General features: G+C 38.4%; 1 protein-coding gene across 2 annotated transcripts in view; it reads left to right on the top strand.

Annotated features, from left to right (window-relative positions):
* uvrag (UV radiation resistance associated gene) overlaps window positions 1–17,694 on the top strand; it is a 119,083-nt gene that overhangs the window by 81,778 nt on the left and 19,611 nt on the right. The window lies entirely within an intron of this gene.

Raw genomic sequence — 17,694 nt, 5'->3', positions numbered from 1 at the left:
TTTAAGTTGTTTCCGATGCAAGTGATCGCACCGGCACCTCCATGTCATGCAGTTAGCGCGCTATACTTTAGCTTCCACACTCCACACAAACACTTGGATCTGCGCCCTAACGATAGCACACATTTATCTAGATTAACATTAGAGTGAGCGGCCATGTAAAGTGGCTACTACTTACATGTTTCAAATGATAATCCATATTTGAGGTCAATGAATGATAGGCGAACATTTGGATTTTCTTTCCTGACATAATGTAATTACCACAGGGACCCACAGTTAACGATTTGTCCAAACACACATAACTGGCAAAGTGTGTTTTTAAAAAAAAAAAAAAAACGGAGGGAGTAGGAGGAGCAAAGTAGGAGATTCTACGCTTCAGTCCAGGATGCATTGAGGTGCGGTCAAATTTGCTGTTGTCTTGCGGATTTTTGCTGACGAAATACCACCATTTCTATAGGAATCCGTGCAGTCTGTATTTTCGGATGAGGGTGAAAGATTTCCCACACAGATTTTGCAGGTTCAATGTGGATTCTCCATGTTGAACAACAGAAAGCTACTTTGTTTTAAAAATGTGACTTCTGTGTAAGCTGTGCTTCATGCATTACTAAACTAATGACAATAGACAATGGACCTTTTTCGCTGCTATGTCTTTTCAAACCTCCCATTTACAACTTTATACCTCTGACCACTTGCAATTGTTTCATTCCCTAAAGTCTTGCAGGTGCACATGAACTCTAGCTGCAAAGAGGTGAGAGATTCTTGGTTGCCATTAGTGTCATGGCTGTTATCTAACATGACTTTTCTGGGATGGAAACCATATGAACCTTAGCTGAGAGAGGAGATATGCACGCAAACACTCACATGCCTGTAGTCTCATTTTCATTCACTGTGTCGCACGTGTAGTGAAAGGCTGCTGGTTCCTGTATGAGAAGTTAACTACTACTATTACATACCTGACTTCCCGTGAGAGCGTTTTTCCTTAATGCGAAAGTTAGCAAGGCCACAACGGTGCTTTGTGAACAAAATCACCTCTGTGTGATTAATGACTCAAGCTAAGTGGCTTTATTTGTGTATATTAAGCAGGAATTTCCATATGTCACATTCAGCATTTACCTCCATCAGACTGTGTACTTAACCTCAGAGTGTGAGCCGGGAATGGCTCTCCGTTAGATGTGGTGGTATTTTCTAGTACTTGTTCGTCTATGAGTGATTTGCTCACTTGTTTTTTTTCCAGCCCCACTGACTTGGGTTTTAAGTCCTTTTTCATATGTTGTCTTCATTCATGTTTCTTCTTCCTTTTCTTTTTTTTCATGCTTTTTCAGGAGTTTTCCTCCTGTTTGAATGCATTCTAACATGACTGTGCTTTTATCTTACTTGATTTACTGTTTTCTGTGAAAGAAAGATCAACACAGTGTTGAATGTGATTACCTTCATGGGTCGCTAACCTCAAGATGAGTACAAACACTGAGAGAAGCAGAGAGTTAGGGAATCAGATTATGTTTTTGAATCCTTTTTTGTTGCATTTCTGAAATAGAGACTTTGATCTAATGATTTTCACAAGCCTGTTGCTGATCTACCCTTCCCTTTGTGAATACATACCTGGGTGTTTGTTCAACTTTGGGCACTTTCATGTCCCATAGGTTGATTTTTATGAAAAATAACAGATTTAAACTATTTCTGTTATATAAAGATTACATTACAACAGCATTAGAAACATTTACCATGCATGTTGCTTGTTTTAGCCTTACCCTAGAACTAGACTTTCAGCCACTTTCAACTACAAAAATCTGTCATAAAAATATAAATTGTTTAAAGGGCACCTATTATGCAAAATCCACTTTTACATGTTGTTTGGACATAAATGTGTGTTAGCAGTGTGTGAACACAACCACCCTACAATGATAAAAATCTACCCACTCCTTTCTTTTTAATCCCCATTAAACCAAAGCAGTCTTATTAGACATGCCGTTTCCCAACATCTGAGCCACTGAGGATGCTGTGGATTTTTGAAGGTAATGCGCCCCAAAATATACCTAAATTCTTTTATGTCTGCGCAAATCATTTTACTCCAGACTGCTTTGTGAACGAGGGTCAATGCAAAGAGACAATACAAAACACAGGTTTTGCTAAAAAGTTGTACTCAAGGATGGATCGGTACCAACTGTTCGTGATCCAACTTATAGTCTCAGGAGCGATACTGGTAACGGCAGCAATGAAAGGGAGAATACGCACTGTGATTTAGATTGTCCTGTTTGTTTGTTGCATGAGATCTTAAAGCTCCGCCCCGTCATTTCCACCACACCAATTTTGCTTTTAATAAAGTTTGTGAAGTTAGTGTACTTGTTAACCAAGGACACAATGGTGTCAGTAAAGAATTGAAATGTATGTTTTATTTATAGATTCTATTTGTACTCTTGTCCTAGATCCAGACATTAAAACTTACATACTAAAATAATCTGAAAATATTCAACTATAAAAAAAAAAATTGTTAACATTTCAGTATGTATTGTCAAAGTTGTTTTTTTTAAGAACTATCCCATTAGCCAATGACTGACATAATTTCCACCACACCATGACTCAACCATGTCAGTATGAAAAATCAAGGTAAATATATTTTTTTTATATAGCAGAATGTTTTTATTGTACATATTTCTAAGTGAAAATTGTGAAATTATAAAAAAAAAAAAAAGTGTATAAATATAACTTATTTGATACACAAGATACTAGCTATGAAATTAGATTAGATTTTCTTCAAAAAAAGTGTAAAATGTCTTTTCCATCACAGAATGCTATACATTATAAATAATGTGAGATGTGGTGGAAATTACACTGGGGTGGAAATGTTTAATAGGAAGAAATTTATGTTTAGACAATGTTGTTGTTAGTAGACAAATGAAGTGAACTAGTATGAGTATGAAAAGTGTTTATTTTATGAATTTTTAGTTTCTAATAATCCACAGGGCCAAAAGTGGTCGTAGTTGAAGAAACACCCACCTCTAGATTCCTAACTCAAGTTTACCATTAAAGGCAGCTCATTGAGTCAGAAAGGCTGACTGGTCATATTTATTATTTACTCTCCCTCCTTTTAATTAACATCAGACAGGTAAATAAAAGTGGGAGTTGATGAGTGTGAGAGAGAACTCCCAAGAGAACAGCATATTTAGCTCAAACTATTCCCAGGCTATCCCAGAATCCTTCCTCTCTGTCCGGCAGACCTGCCTGTGGTGAATGAGTCAGCCCAGCGTGGTGAACTGGACCCTCCAGAAAAAGCCGCTGTATTGCGTATGCGCCTTCCCTCGCACAATGAGAGCCCTTCTCCTGTCGGCCCTCCATAAAAAGCCTCATCTTCACAAACCAGGCTCAGTGAGTCTATCCAAACCAGCGTTACGCCGTGTTTGTTTGCGTAGCCGTGAACCCTGGTCCCCCTAGTTTCACCGCCAAACCAACATCACTGGGGACAAGAGAAGACCTGGAACTGATCAACTCTTTAAGCAGCTCTTCATCTCTCCCAAGCCAGATGGCATCCGCTTTCCATTTCAAGGAAGTTTGCTTTGGTAAACTGCATAATGAATCTTGTTTTCTGTCTTTTAGCCCTATGAAAGTTTACTCACTGTACTGGTAATTTTCATTTTCCTATAGAGGAAATCAAAATGCGATTTTTAGCAAACATATGTTGGTTATTACTGTACTGAGAGCCACTCTGCATGCGTAGCAGGCGGCTACGTAATCATAGAAAATGTGGTTTATATTTTAATACATTTAGGTGCCATTTTAAAAGGGTTATGAGTTGTGTCCCAACTATAAAAAAAAATACCACTTTTTAACCCACTTTATTTGTCACATCTCAACCGCAGAATTGTTTCTGGCAGAGCGTAAACGGGCTGTGCTAGCATGGGGACCACCCTATGTTCTCAAAAGAGTATGGGAATGAAGCCTGTGGACCCGCCGTCTCCTTATTCAGAATTGATTTATGGATGAGGGAGGGAAAAAACGGATTAACGGACTACTGGACTCAACTAGTCTAGATGAAGAGATTACATCCCATTTCACCCCACTGCTGCACCTGACTTGTGGAATTTCTAAGAAAAAGACTGATTATTTGGTTTGTCTCAACAGCTTTATGTAATAGCGCTCTGTGTAATTGCATCGCAGTGCGGGTGCACATTTTCACTGTTATCTTAGGAGCAATTTGTTTTCCATAAGTCATCAGGCTTAATAAGCTGAGTTTCCTTGAGGCCTGGGAAGTGTGTTACACCTCATCCATTAGGACTGTACATGCCCACCCAGTCAGTAATAAAGCCTTCACCAGTTATTCTAAGATAACAGATGGCTGCTGTATTTCAAACCTAACTGAAATTACTGATATTAATGCAGCCAGTGATAAATGAATATATCACTGGAAAAGACCTAGCTAAACAGTGAAAACTGGAGTAATGATGCTGAAAATTCAGCTTGGCCTTCACAGGAATTCGTTTTTAAAATATATTAAAATATATAAAATATTTTGAATTGTAATAATATTTCTCAATATTACTATTACATTTTATATAGATTAAATAGATTTTACATTTCTCATTTATTTGTATTCTCTGTATTTATTATCTTCCTTTCTTCCATTTGTCCAATCTTCCTTGCATCTTTTCTTCTTTTCTTCTTTTTTTTTTTTAAATCTTTTTCTTAATTATTTCCTCCTTCCCTCCTCTCTCCCTCTATCTTTCTTCTAAAGTCAATGACTAGATGAAACATTAAGATTAGCTCTGATACTGTGCCCAGTATTTCTCCAGTGTTTTTATATGGCTGTGTCACGTCACCGGAGGAAGCCCTGTGCTCTTGTCCAAAATTTGTTGGCGAGTGTTTGCTCCTCTTAACTCTGATATTCTGTTCAGGGACGCGTGATTCAGATGTCCTCAGAGATTCTCAACTTTCTCCTTTCTCATAGCTTTATATATGATCCCAGTTTCTCCTGGCTGATCTCTTGGCAGAACAGCTTATTTTACTAGACTTCACTCTTAAATATAACCTTCTCATACAACATGTCTATGGAGGTTTCCCCTATTGGGAAGGGTTTCAAAAGTTTGTGTTTTTCTTTTTTTGTTTTATAAGATTTGAGTTTAATCCACATCAGAAGCATCATGCCCCTTTATATTTTTGAGCCAAGTGGTTTTTAAATGCAACTTCAGTAATTTTTGGAAGTACTTTTATTTTATTTATCAAAAGCTACACTAGATTGCTTAGACACAGATAAAGTAGTTAAAGGACTGCCACTGATGCCATCTCAAAAACTGGCCCATGATGCCTTTGGTCATCATATTTGATGTATGCATGTCACACCAAAGTTCTACGTCAGTGTTTTAGTTATTTAAAGTCATTGAGCACCAATGCCAGATCCATTACAAGGTGGGCCCTTGACTCTTAATTTAAACCTGGCAATTCTGGTTCTAAACTGTTACAGCACATGCTGTTGTGGTTGTTCGTCTGTCTGGTAACATTATGTGTTTTAGCACACACTCCTCCCTTGCTTTTACTATTCCCACTAGCTTTAGCTTTGTGTGGTCTTGCTTCCCCTCATAGCTTGTTGCTGTAGCACCTACAGCAGCCTGCAGAGCGAGCTGGAAACCTCTCGGGGATGCCTTCCAGTACTCATAAAAGCTATATCACACCACAAGAAATTACTGAGCATGTCACCACAAGGAGTTGCCCCCTTCATGCCTATTAATGTAGCGCCCAACAGCCAACTGTAGCTCGAATTTGTGCTCTCTTGACTGGTCTTCCATTTCTAATTATGCTATCATTTACTCACCCTCATGTCTTTCCAAACCTATGACTTTTTTCTGTAAAATTGTCACATTTTGAAGAAATGTAGTCATTACTTGTTTTCATGTAATTGCAATGAATGTGGATTGAAGCTTTCATGCTTCAAAAATAACACAAAAGCACCATGAAAGTATAATAAGATTAGTCAATACCACTAAGTATTCTGAAGTCATATAATAGCTTTGTGTGTGGAGCAGACCGAAAAGTATTTTTCTTGATTTGAATAATGACTTACATTCTGGTCTGCTTCTCAATCAAAGCTATTGTGTGGCTTCAGAATAGACTTGGAATATAACACAGTTTTATGGACGACAAGCTATTATATAATTTTTTAAGCTTGACACCCTCAGTTTCTGTTCATTCTAAATACATGGAAAAGTTTGACCAGTACAGTTCTCTAAATTTTTTTTCCTTTTGTGCTCCAAGAAAAAACTAATGCAATTTTGAAAGAACACGTGGGTGGGTAAACAATGACAGAACTTTCCTTTAAAGGAAATATAAATTGGTCCTAAGACAGACACCTGAGGCACACCACTCTTTCTGTCTGTCCTTCTTTTCATCCAGCTGTAGAGAAAATTCAAAATCTCTTCCTCTTTCCATTTCTCACTCATTCATCTCTCAGTGGATTCTACATTGGCTAGTGATCCCGACTGTCTGGGTGGGTCTCCCTGTGAGCTTTTGGATGCACGTAAAGCTCAGGAACAGCGGCTTACTCTTAGCCCGGGACTTCAGCCAACCCACCGTGATTTACGAGTGTATCTGGGGCTGTTGTTTTGTCTGTCATTGTCCTCCTGGTAACCCATTCAGTGTTCCTAAGCAAGGAGAGGGGGACAGATGGAAAGAGGGAGTATAAAAAGAGAGCAACAGGGAGAGCACTGGACCGTTAGCACTCGTCACCTTCACTTGCTCCTGGTTTTATAAGCATACCTCTGGCTAGCCTCCTATGGCTTTATGAAACACTTAAATGGCTGTAATTGAATTTCCACGGTTTTAGGTCGGCAGCCAGGGGTTTGCCTCGCACCGCAAAGAGGAGAGAGAGCCACTAAATATATATGTGCCAGAAAAGGTAGTCCCCAGTCTCCAGTGGCCCACTAATGATGCGGGTGTGTCTCGAGGGTACTGTATGTGTTTGTTTGTTTGTTTACTGCTCTATGGAAAGAGAAACCTCACAAACAGAAGAAGGGTTCCCCTTGAGTCCTTAGTCTGACCGTGAGCCAGATATTTGTTGTAAGCCATACTAGAAGAGCCAATTCTATATCATCAGGTAATTTGGCATTCCATGCACTTTTTTTGGAGCTGAACTTGAATTTATGACTTTTTTTTTTTTGGTGAAAAACTAGACGTCTAAGTCTGCAAATATATGATCTTGAGGAGAATACATATCATACTTTGAGCTTCATACACTAGACTCCAGGTTTTTCAAGAACATGTTCTTTTGAAGCTATCAGGTCTACGCCTGCCAAGCTCTTAGCTCTGCTGACAAGAGCTCTTTACTAAATAAAAATGAAAAAATGTTCTCACAGATGCAAGAAAGAGTTGGCGGACAATCATTGTCAATGACTTAATAGCCGGGCTACTGTTTCCAGCTGTTTTTAAATTTAGTAGTTTGCTGTGGTGTGAAGTCTCTATTGGCTCTCTTCTATTTTCCATTGAAGTGTACTTTTTTCTTATAATCGATAACCTCTGCGGCTCCTTGTAAGTTACTCTTCAAATACAGTTTTTGTAATGACTGACAAATTACATTCAGGGATAAAGAAAACAGGGCAAAAGTGTAGAAGTCGTCATGTAGTCTGCGAAGGGTTTATTAAGTTCCTGTTATTCTCCAACTGTGTTTTGAGTTGTCATCTTATCAAGACAGTGTGGTGACGTAAAGCTGGCTGCCATTTTTCAGAGCTGTCATTTGTCTCGCTGCAGGAACAAAGAGACCGCGTGAAAGTTGAGGCTCTGTTCCACAGCTGAACTGAAGAATTTTACAATGAAAATCTGTTTCTTGTCTGTTTCAAGATTACTGTTTACCAATTCACATAACAAAATCCAGTTTATTCACACACAGTGGTCCAACCTACCCAAAAACATACTACTGAGTTTACAAATAGCTTGTGCCTTGGTACTGAGAATTGTGCCAATGTATTGCAAGCGTGTGGTTCCATTGTGCATAAATAAGCTTACCCAGAAATGGAAATGCTGTCATTTATTTTGTTCTGTTATTTATTCACCCTTATGTCATTCAAAATATGTATGGCTTTCATTCTTCTGCAGAACAGGAAAGAAGATATTTTGAAGAATATCTCTGTTTTTGCAGTCACTGGATTTGTATAGACAAAAACAGTTGAAACATTCTTCAGAATATCTTTTGTGTTCCATAGAAGAAAGTAAGTCACACCAAGTTTGGAATAGAATGATGGTGACTAAATGATGAAACAATTTTCAATATTGGGTGACTATCTTAACTGTGCCAGTAACAAAACTGTAGGGGGCGATATAGTTACCTTCAAATGGCCGTGGCATTTAAACCAATAGTGTTATTTAGGTAGCTAACTATGAACATGTTGACAGTTTACCTAACTTTAGAATTACTTGCTTAGCAGGATTCTCTTGAAACTATTGCTCCACTATGGCGGTTTTCAACCCGAAAGGGAAAACTGATGGTAGAAGATGCTAGAAGATGTGTTCTTTGCATTATGAATTGCATTCCATAATGATACATTTCATAATGCAACAATGCATAATGTTGAGCTTGCTAAGAGTCAGCATACACGTGGAGCATGATTCGACCCAAATCTCAGGCTGGAATTCTTCTTGAAGTAAAGTGAGTTTTTAAAGTGGTCTAGATTGTCATCACGGTGGTCACAGAGCACATCCTTACAAAGGGAATGTCAATTGGTTTAGAGATTGGAAACCGCTACGTTCAGCTCTCCTCTGTCCCAGCTGCAGATTCCGGGCAAGTTTTATGTGTTCAGGGTAGGAAGACTTGTTGTTCTTCTTAATTCACACCAAACCTTTGTGGGTTATTTTAACGTGTCACGCTTAACTTGCTCTACACATCTGCTGGGTAATTCTCCCTTGATGAAGTTAAACCATCTCCCAGAAAAAAAAAATACAGGAGAAAAAGCTTGATTCCATCTGGTGGAGATTTAAAAAGGATGAGGATGAGGGGAAAAAAAGAGTGAAAGTCTGATGCTCTGGTAGTTTTCAGGCCTGTGCTGGCCATTTCTGAAGCATCTGGGTTTTATTACTACAGATCTGCAGCTTTTCAATCTCATTTGGGCACAATGGATGAGCTGCTATACTTTGAAGAAGATCTTTGGAAGAAATAGACAAGAGATCAGTTATGATCTAGCTTTCGTCTTCCATCATAATTTATCCTTCATTTGGCTTTTTTTTTCTTTTGCTCTTCTATCTCTCTTTTCCATTCCCTCTTCGACTCTCTCTCATCGTTCCGTCCACATTCACGCTGATTGTCACGTGACTCTCTCGGGGCCCATAAAGTATCACTCCATTAAGGAGGATCATCTCTACCTTGCGTCCATCCTGTCAGCCTGTATTACTTCGCCTGGAAGTGGAATGGATATTTATCAAGGATTTTGAAAACCATCAGTCATGAACTTCACCCCAAGAGCTTACAAAAAGCTGTGGATCTTAGCAAAGTGAATGAAGTGTTTGGTGATGGGGTGAGGCCTACTGGTTCCCTCTTCTCCCAGGGCCCCTGTAATGGTTTCACAGCTGATGAAAAAGAGTTAACTGGCCAGTGAAAGTGGCTGTTAAATAAACACCACTGGAGTTTAACAGTCTGGAATTGCTTAATTTGACTCTCTCCCATGCAGACACACACACAAGCCTCATGACTCCTGACACCTCTATATCGCCACTAATTGGTGTTAGATGTCACTCAGTAGTTGAAACATCTTTTTCAGTCAAATATGAGATATGAGGCACACAAATGGCCCACAAAGACACTAATTGGCTTTAGCACCAATTATTATGTGCCTTGTTCTAGTGCATAATGGTGAATAGAGCATGCTCAGATGCTCAACCTTTCAGGCCTAAAGATCCAGGGTTGGACATTTTGGGATGTATAATAAAACATTGCACAGGATGTGAAAAGAAATTCCTTCACAGTAAGTTCAATATCTTCTTTAACTAAGCAGTATTCTGTTGCATTTACCGCATTTAAGCTTCCTGAAGGAATTGGTCTCTTTGGCTTTTTTCCCATCTGTCTTTTTCACCTCTAACAACATCCATTCATTCTGTCTCCCAAGGAAGGCTTAACATCCCAGTTATCAAGGCATTTCCTCTTGTTTCTGATGTGTTGTGTAAGTAAGACTCTCCATCATCCTGCCAGTAGGACAGTTCTCACCTGCAGCCGTTAATCCAGATATCGGGTCCTCCCGTTTACATTCTCTAGATTTAAATCTACTATGTTTTTTTTTAAATTTCAAGTATTTTGTACATTGCTAGAATTATTTTTTGTCCATATGGTCAACAAAATTGCAAAACTTGACTTCTTAAATAAGATCAAATCATTTTTTTAACTCACTCTTAAAGCAATACAAATTTAAGCAACACTGCATGTGATATGATATTTTCTTTGGTTGAGTCTTGAATATAAGTTTTACTTCACTGGCAGATTTTTTAGCTTGTTTTTAACTTCTTTATATGTGAAACAAGTGAAAAAATCTGCCAGTGTAGTAAGACAAAATACATATTTTCTGAACATAACATTTCTTGGATTGTTGCTTTTTAAACAGAAAAGGACCTGTGGATCACTGACCATATTTTTGATATCTGATATTTTAATAAAACCAGACCTTATTCTTCCAATTCAATACAAAACAATTATTGCCCAAATTAATATAATATATATTGGCCAAAATGCCTATATAACTTCGTCCCAGGTTAAAATTCACTTAGACATGGTCCAGTAGAGCAGAGGTAGAGGAACGTGGTGAGAGAGCTGCAATGTGTTAAATGACTCAAGGAATATGTACTCATTATGCACAGGCTCATTCACATTCTCCTCATTAGTCTGTTCCTGTTCAGAGCTGTTGGCCAAGTCCTGTTTCCACCAATGGCCATTAACCAAATCACCATTAACAGGACACGCTGTGGGTTTTGGCCTTGGCAAGTAGGTGTCAGAAGCTGAAAAATGCAGGACGTTATTCATAATTTGGGACTTTATAGTAGTCGGCTCTAGGTTTTTCTGCTAACCATATTCGCATGGCCTCCTTTTGAATTGCTCTCTGAAGTTGCGGCCAGAAACGAGAATAATGCCTGACTCTTTTTCAGACGTTGAATTGATCGAAAGTTTTAGCTCTTAATCTCAGTCCTCCCTCCCTTTTTCCCCTCTACCTGTACCTTTCTTGTTTTTCAGGAAGGGGAGAATAGAAACTTTGTTTGTAGTCTCTGCCATCTCTAGGTCTGCCCATGAAAATGCCCACATTTGCTGTGTTGTGGGAACAGGATGTAGTCAAAGCGGTAGCATTAGGAAAACTGATATCGGCTTGGCATTTATCTCAGTCTCTTAGGGATTAGTCAGTGTATTGGAAAGATCATGGAGTCTTAGGCAGGTATAATTTACTTTCTAGTTGATGTTAACCTGTGCAAGCTTTTAACTAATCTTTTAAGAGTGATTATGAGCTGGACTGAGAGAAAGATTCCTAAAGAATCCCCCCAAAAATCAACAATTTAGGTACATAATTGAGGCTTGAGATTCTGAACTCAGGTCCACTAAGATACACAAACCAAATCTGGTTATTTCATTATTTGCATAGTCTAAAGTTTTTCAAAAATGTATTATTTATTTTTGATAAGTACTAGTGGTGTTTGGCAGTGATCTCCATCTGAAATATTGCACAAACGGGAATTGTGGATGCTTATCAAAAGCTCCCACTTTTGTTCATGGATAGCTGCCTCTTGTTTTTGCTCTTTTAGTTTCACAAAAGAAAAATAAGTTGTTTTATCTCTAAAGATTATGCTGCACCTCAGCTGGACAAATGCTGGGAGTGTTTTCTTTTTTGAAATCACAAATTCTTGACACAAAAGGTTTTGGAAGAGATAAATCTTCATGCTCACTGCAGCTTGCTCGAGTCTCCCAGCGTCCATAGTTTTGTTTTGGAATGTATATATGGATGGATATTCAATAGTTGCTGCTTTTTTCCTTGTAAAAACATTTGGTTTGATATTTGTTCCCATTCCTTTTTTTGCTTTTCTTTTTTTGAGGTCCGATACAGGAGCTCTTGGTGGAGTGTTGTTCTTTCTGGAGGCATAATGTGGACTTTGTGCTGCGGCTGTTCTGAAGCAGACCACAATCTCCTGCCTCAGATACTTCAGGGTATCAGTATTGGCTTATCTCACTGTTGGCTTAGTGCTGGAATATGGCCCACTTCTTATAGTACTGTATATAGTATGCAGACGCACATTTATATTTACCTAGTTACAGCAGGGTGCAAAAGTCTCAAAATGCTTCTACATTTGGTGCCGTGACCCAGATGGGAGTGAGGTTTGGGGGGGGTGAGTGTAACGGAGGCAAGCTAGTAAGTGTTGTGCTTGTCACTCACCTGGCCTCGAGGCGTGCTAGAGACTGCGGTCTTTAGTGTCCTTGTTAGGCCCCCCCCCCCGTCGGAGACGGTAGTTTGAATTCCTCTCTGAGCTGATCGAGTAAGTCCAGTTACACTACCCAATACCTAATCTTAAAGGGATAGTTCACCCAAAAATGAAAATTTGACATTTATCTGCTTACCCCCAGGGCATCCAAGATGTAGGTGACTTTGTTTCTTCAGTAGAACACAAATGATGATTTTTAACTCCAACCGTTGCGGTCTGTCAGTCGTATAATGCTTCTCAATGGTAACTCCATCTATGAGAGTCAAAAAAACACGCACAGACAAATCCAAATTAAACCCTGCGGCTCGTGCCGACACATTGATGTCCTAAGACACGAAACGATCGGTTTGTGCGAGAAACCGAACAGTATTTATATAATTTTTCACCTCTAAAACACCACTATGTCCAACTGCCTTGCGCATCCGGTTGGTGAGGTCTGAACGCGCTCTGACAACGGAAGTGATGTCTCGCACTCATTTTTCTAGATTTCCTTTTTTATAGTATAATAACATTATTTACTTTTTTATAAATAATTTTGTTTTTGTTAGATTTTTTTAAGACAATTTAGGGTTAGTAAACCTATTTGGACATAGTGTACAACCAACACAGTCAGAACAATCTCTACAGACACAAACCTCAACAGAATGGCTTTATTAATATACTTTTATGTATTTGCATGCAGATACACAACATAGTTTTTTTTAGTTGTGCAATTAACTTTACCTTTCCCTTGACCCAGATTAATTTACAGTACTGTAAATTAATACTGTACAGTACTGTACTTTTTATACATTGTCCTTCATATAACAACCAAAGACCACCCAGCATTTGAAAACAGTTTTAAAAAATAATCACAAAGGGCCTTATAGAGCTTCATAGAGTATCTGTGTTTGTTTCGTCTGTGAGGAGGCACAGACTGACATACCTGTGTTGAGAGATGGCTCTTTGAGCCACACGCCAAAAACGCTGCTCAAGAACGCACAGCCTAGTGTTAAACTCCCAAAAAGCAAAAAAACAGATCTATCATCATCTCAAAACAGGAGGTTGTCAGCACCCTTTAGCCTGAACTGCAATTACAATGATAAAACTTGCTGTCTAACTATCATTGGTGTAAAATGGGTTGAAATTTCCGGTTTGAAGGGTTTACTGCAGAAATTCCCTCATCTCGGATTTGGAATGGCTTCTTTCAGGAGTCTGTTGGCTTTGATGGATCCTTTGTCTATTGTTTTTAGGTTATATTAGCTGTTTGTCCTGGCAACCTCTCATAACATCACTGTAAATTATGTCATAGTGCTATGGGGTTTCATTTCGACATCAGATTAATTGATTCTAACCTTTTTTTTTAATCTTGTATATCCTTACAGTCCCTTTAAGAACCTTTTCATTGACACCAGAAATGTTTATTTTACTTCTTATTACACCAAAGAACCAGAAGGTGTCGTCACCAAGAGAGATGAAGAAGAATGTGCACCATTCAGGACTTGAGCACTAACCTTTGACCTTTGCTGAGGGGCTTTTATGAAATCCTCCACCATAAAGTCCCACTATTAAAGCAGACTAAGAGGGAAGGGCACAATTGAATGGGAGAATGGAGGGTTTATTGCAATAAGCTGTGATTGTGTTTGGCTCTGTATAGGTTGGGCATCTTACAGCTGCTCTGTGTCGTGTTTTTTTTTTACCATGCCCTTTATGGAGCCGTTCCTCTGCCCTAAAATAACAGGCCCAATAAAGAAACCCTCAACAAGTTCTATTCCAAATTATAAAGCATGATTATAACCGTGCCAGACTTTTTGGCTGAAATGAAAATAATGTTTTAATGGCTTTATTTGGCAGTTACACCTACGTAAACGAGGGTTTTTCATTCTGTGTGGGTTTCCGGAATGAATCCACCTATCCATATTGGGTTATAAAAGTAGAACCCGCTAAATGGCACTGTCCTGCGAATTCCCTTTTGTCTGTCAGTACAGTAATATAGCAAGAAATGACTTGTTGACAATTCAAGAAATGTGTCCTGTACACATTTTGTGAATGCTTTAAGTTGGTGGCTCCTCCCTCCCCACTTGATCGGATGAATGGCTGTCTTTGTTTGTCACTATGGTGTTAACAGGTTACTCTGACCCCTTAGAGTGCAGTGTTGGTTTAGAGTTACCCCTCCTTAGGTTAACATGGGCTGACGTTACTCTATTCATTCAAGTTTACGACTCCAGTGATGGCTCTGGGACCCCTCAGCGGGCGACTCCTCTGACAGGTGCCAGTGCACGCTGTGAGGTCAGGTCATCAAAAGTGTTTACACTCTATTAAGCTTCATATACTGTAGATTCACAGAAGAGACTATAGAACCTACCAGACAAGTTTCAGGATGAAAGGAAAACCATCCGTCCATCCATCCATCCATCCATCCAAAGACAAATATAGCTTTTTTTAATGGAATTTTTTTGTGTTGCATTCATAGAATAAGAAAACACAATTTGGCATTATACTACAATTACTGTAAGTTAAAAGTTTAAAGGAACAAAATTCATAATGCTGGCTGTGTAAATGTTCCTTTTAACATCTAGTCGTCATTTACTCTACATGTGCGATTAATATGCACCATATGTTCCTATAATATTACAAACCATAGACTATAGCTTCGCCATTATATTTTGTGACTCACCACTCAGATATTCTCTTATAATGTTAAAAGGCCAATTATTAAAAGCCATAATCTTTTTGACGGCATCTAATGAATAGGCACTCCCTCCCTGTCTTTTGATATCAACACTTGTTCACCATGAAATAACCAATAATATTATTTAATGATAATGTCTGCCAAAACTTTCAATATTACCGTCTTTTATGCCATTGTTTGTGAAAAAGTCATGGGCAAAAGCCCAAAATAAAATTTACGCATTAGAAGTCGACAGATTTTTAGAAGAATGCAAAATAAAACGTGAGGGTTTGCTGTTTGTTTTAACCTGTTGTCATTGACAATAGATGTTTAAATATTTTGTCTAAATCTGTGACCATTCACAGTATCTTTTCAATATTATGTCTAAATGTGTTGTCATTTATTTTATTTTATCTATTTTTTTTTTTATATATATATATATATTCACAATATATCTTTCAATATTTTTATTAAATCTGTTGTCATTGAAAATATATTTTAAATATTTTGTCTTAATCTGGTATCGTTGCTCTATAATCTGGTAACTCTGCCTCATTTTTAGAGACTTAACTATGACATCACATAAAGAATGGCACATTAGTTGGTACATTAGTTTCCAGGCATCTACACCCTTAAACACACGTGAGGAGATCACCTGGCAAAGCCTTTATCGGACAACCCTTTTTTTGTATTATCAAACGAAAGAATGAAAAGTATGTATACGTCTGAAATGTCAGTCTAATAATAGTCCTGTTATACAGCAGCATTGGTGTGTGTGTCTGTCTCGTGAGGGCCTGGAAACACAGCGGGCCCTTGTTACCGGTGGGCTCCAAATTAAATTTCCCATTTGTCTCAGTAAGCCTTTCCCATAATTACGTAAATATGTTGTCTCTATAACGTGTCCATATGATACTCAATAAAGTTGTAAGGTTGAGTAACGCAAGAGCTAGAAATGTTTCGAATTAAGCTTGTTGGCATCTGGCTAAATCCGACCGGTACGTATAACCACACCTGTGTTTTATTATTACGAGTTTGGACAGAAAGAAGGGAAGAACGGAGGAAGGGAAGTAAGTAGTGGTAGAGTGGAAAAGAAGTGGTAGAAAGTGTTACCGAGGGCTTGAGATATAAAGGTCAAGGACTGTGAAACCTGAGGTAACATTAAGGGCTTGTGTCTCCTTCCTCTAAATGTAACAAATGAAACATGTATTTTTTTTCTGAGCTCTCAAAAGTAGTATTGTGAATTGGCATGAGCTTATTTGTCAATCAAGAAAACACATTTCAGTGTAATCACTCTAAATCCAATATTAAGTCCTTGTTAAAAATTTCTGTCCTCATATTTTCCGAGAGTTTTAACAACTGTCAACAGTGTTTTGAAGGTCGAGGAAACTAGGATTAAAGATCACAACAGTTGTTAAACCATGAGATAAAGATTTGGACATTGTGTTGACTAGAAGAGGATTGTACCAACCGTACTTTTTACTATGTGTGTGTGTGTGTATATATATTTGATATATATATTTGGCAGTTGATTTTTGCCACATCTGCCAGTGGATGGTGACTTAAGAAATCCTTATACACAGAGCAGGCACAATCACGAATACGAAAGCAAAAGTGAAAGCGAAAAGCGAGTGCACATTCAAAAGCAATCTCCAAATGTTGTGTAAAAAGATTCAGCAAGTTTGTAAGTTTGTGTACAACTCGTTTGCTATCTCTGAATTGTCTTATATTTTACTAATTTTTTTTTTTCTTTTTTTTGCAATGGTAATATTATCCACATGCTAACCTGATATGCAAATTTTGATTGGCTTAAAACCTGGTGAGATATCTGGATGGAGAATAGCTCAGAGGCATCTTTATGGCCACACTCCATTGAGAGTTTTCATGGCTAATTTTGTTAGCGTTGCAGCCAGAACGCCTAGCATGTGTTTTCAAGCAGTCACTGTGGTTTACATAAGCCTGCTTCATTGTGTATTGGAGACTTCAGCTGCTCAGTGAGGCCAAAGCTCTGCATTATACAAGTTAACCAAGCCTGAAAGTCCATTCAGAATTGTTGCTTGGACATTTAGTGATGGCTTGAGTGTTTTGTTGCATATATTTATACTCCCACGTTGGCCTCGGACACAATGGGGAACATTTCGAGAGCACTTTCTGTTTCTTTTGATGTTTGATTCAAAACAAGTATCTTGCAGCACCGAAGCCAAGACCTCAAACTTCTCGAGGCCGTTTTTACCTTCAAATCCTTAGTAATGTACTTGGCATGGGCATTAGCCCTGATAGCTAATATATGCATGCCTTTCTCCTGAATAACCCAAACAATATGGTGCCTTTCTGTTATACTGTTTTATGCAAGCATGTACCCAGTCCCCGCTGCCAAACAGTTAGGCCTTGGAATCACAATGACTTTGGCAAAGCAAGTAAGAATCAAAAGTAACCTAGATAATGATAGATGTTATATTACAGAGAGGCTTATCAGTACAACATATAGACCAGTACCACATTTGAGTCCACTTTCAGCAAACAGAGTTATACAAGCATTTGGCCAACTTGAAGGACTGTCTCTTGAAGGACTGTCTCTTTCTAAACTTTCTAAAAATTCGGGGTCAGAGTGGGTATAAGCAAGTACGAGTGGT

The sequence above is a fragment of the Ctenopharyngodon idella genome, chromosome 10, assembly GCF_019924925.1.
Source record: "Ctenopharyngodon idella isolate HZGC_01 chromosome 10, HZGC01, whole genome shotgun sequence".
In the NCBI taxonomy this organism is placed as follows: domain Eukaryota; kingdom Metazoa; phylum Chordata; class Actinopteri; order Cypriniformes; family Xenocyprididae; genus Ctenopharyngodon; species Ctenopharyngodon idella.
Note: the sequence above shows the minus strand (reverse complement) of the source record. Positions and strands in the feature narration are given on the sequence as shown.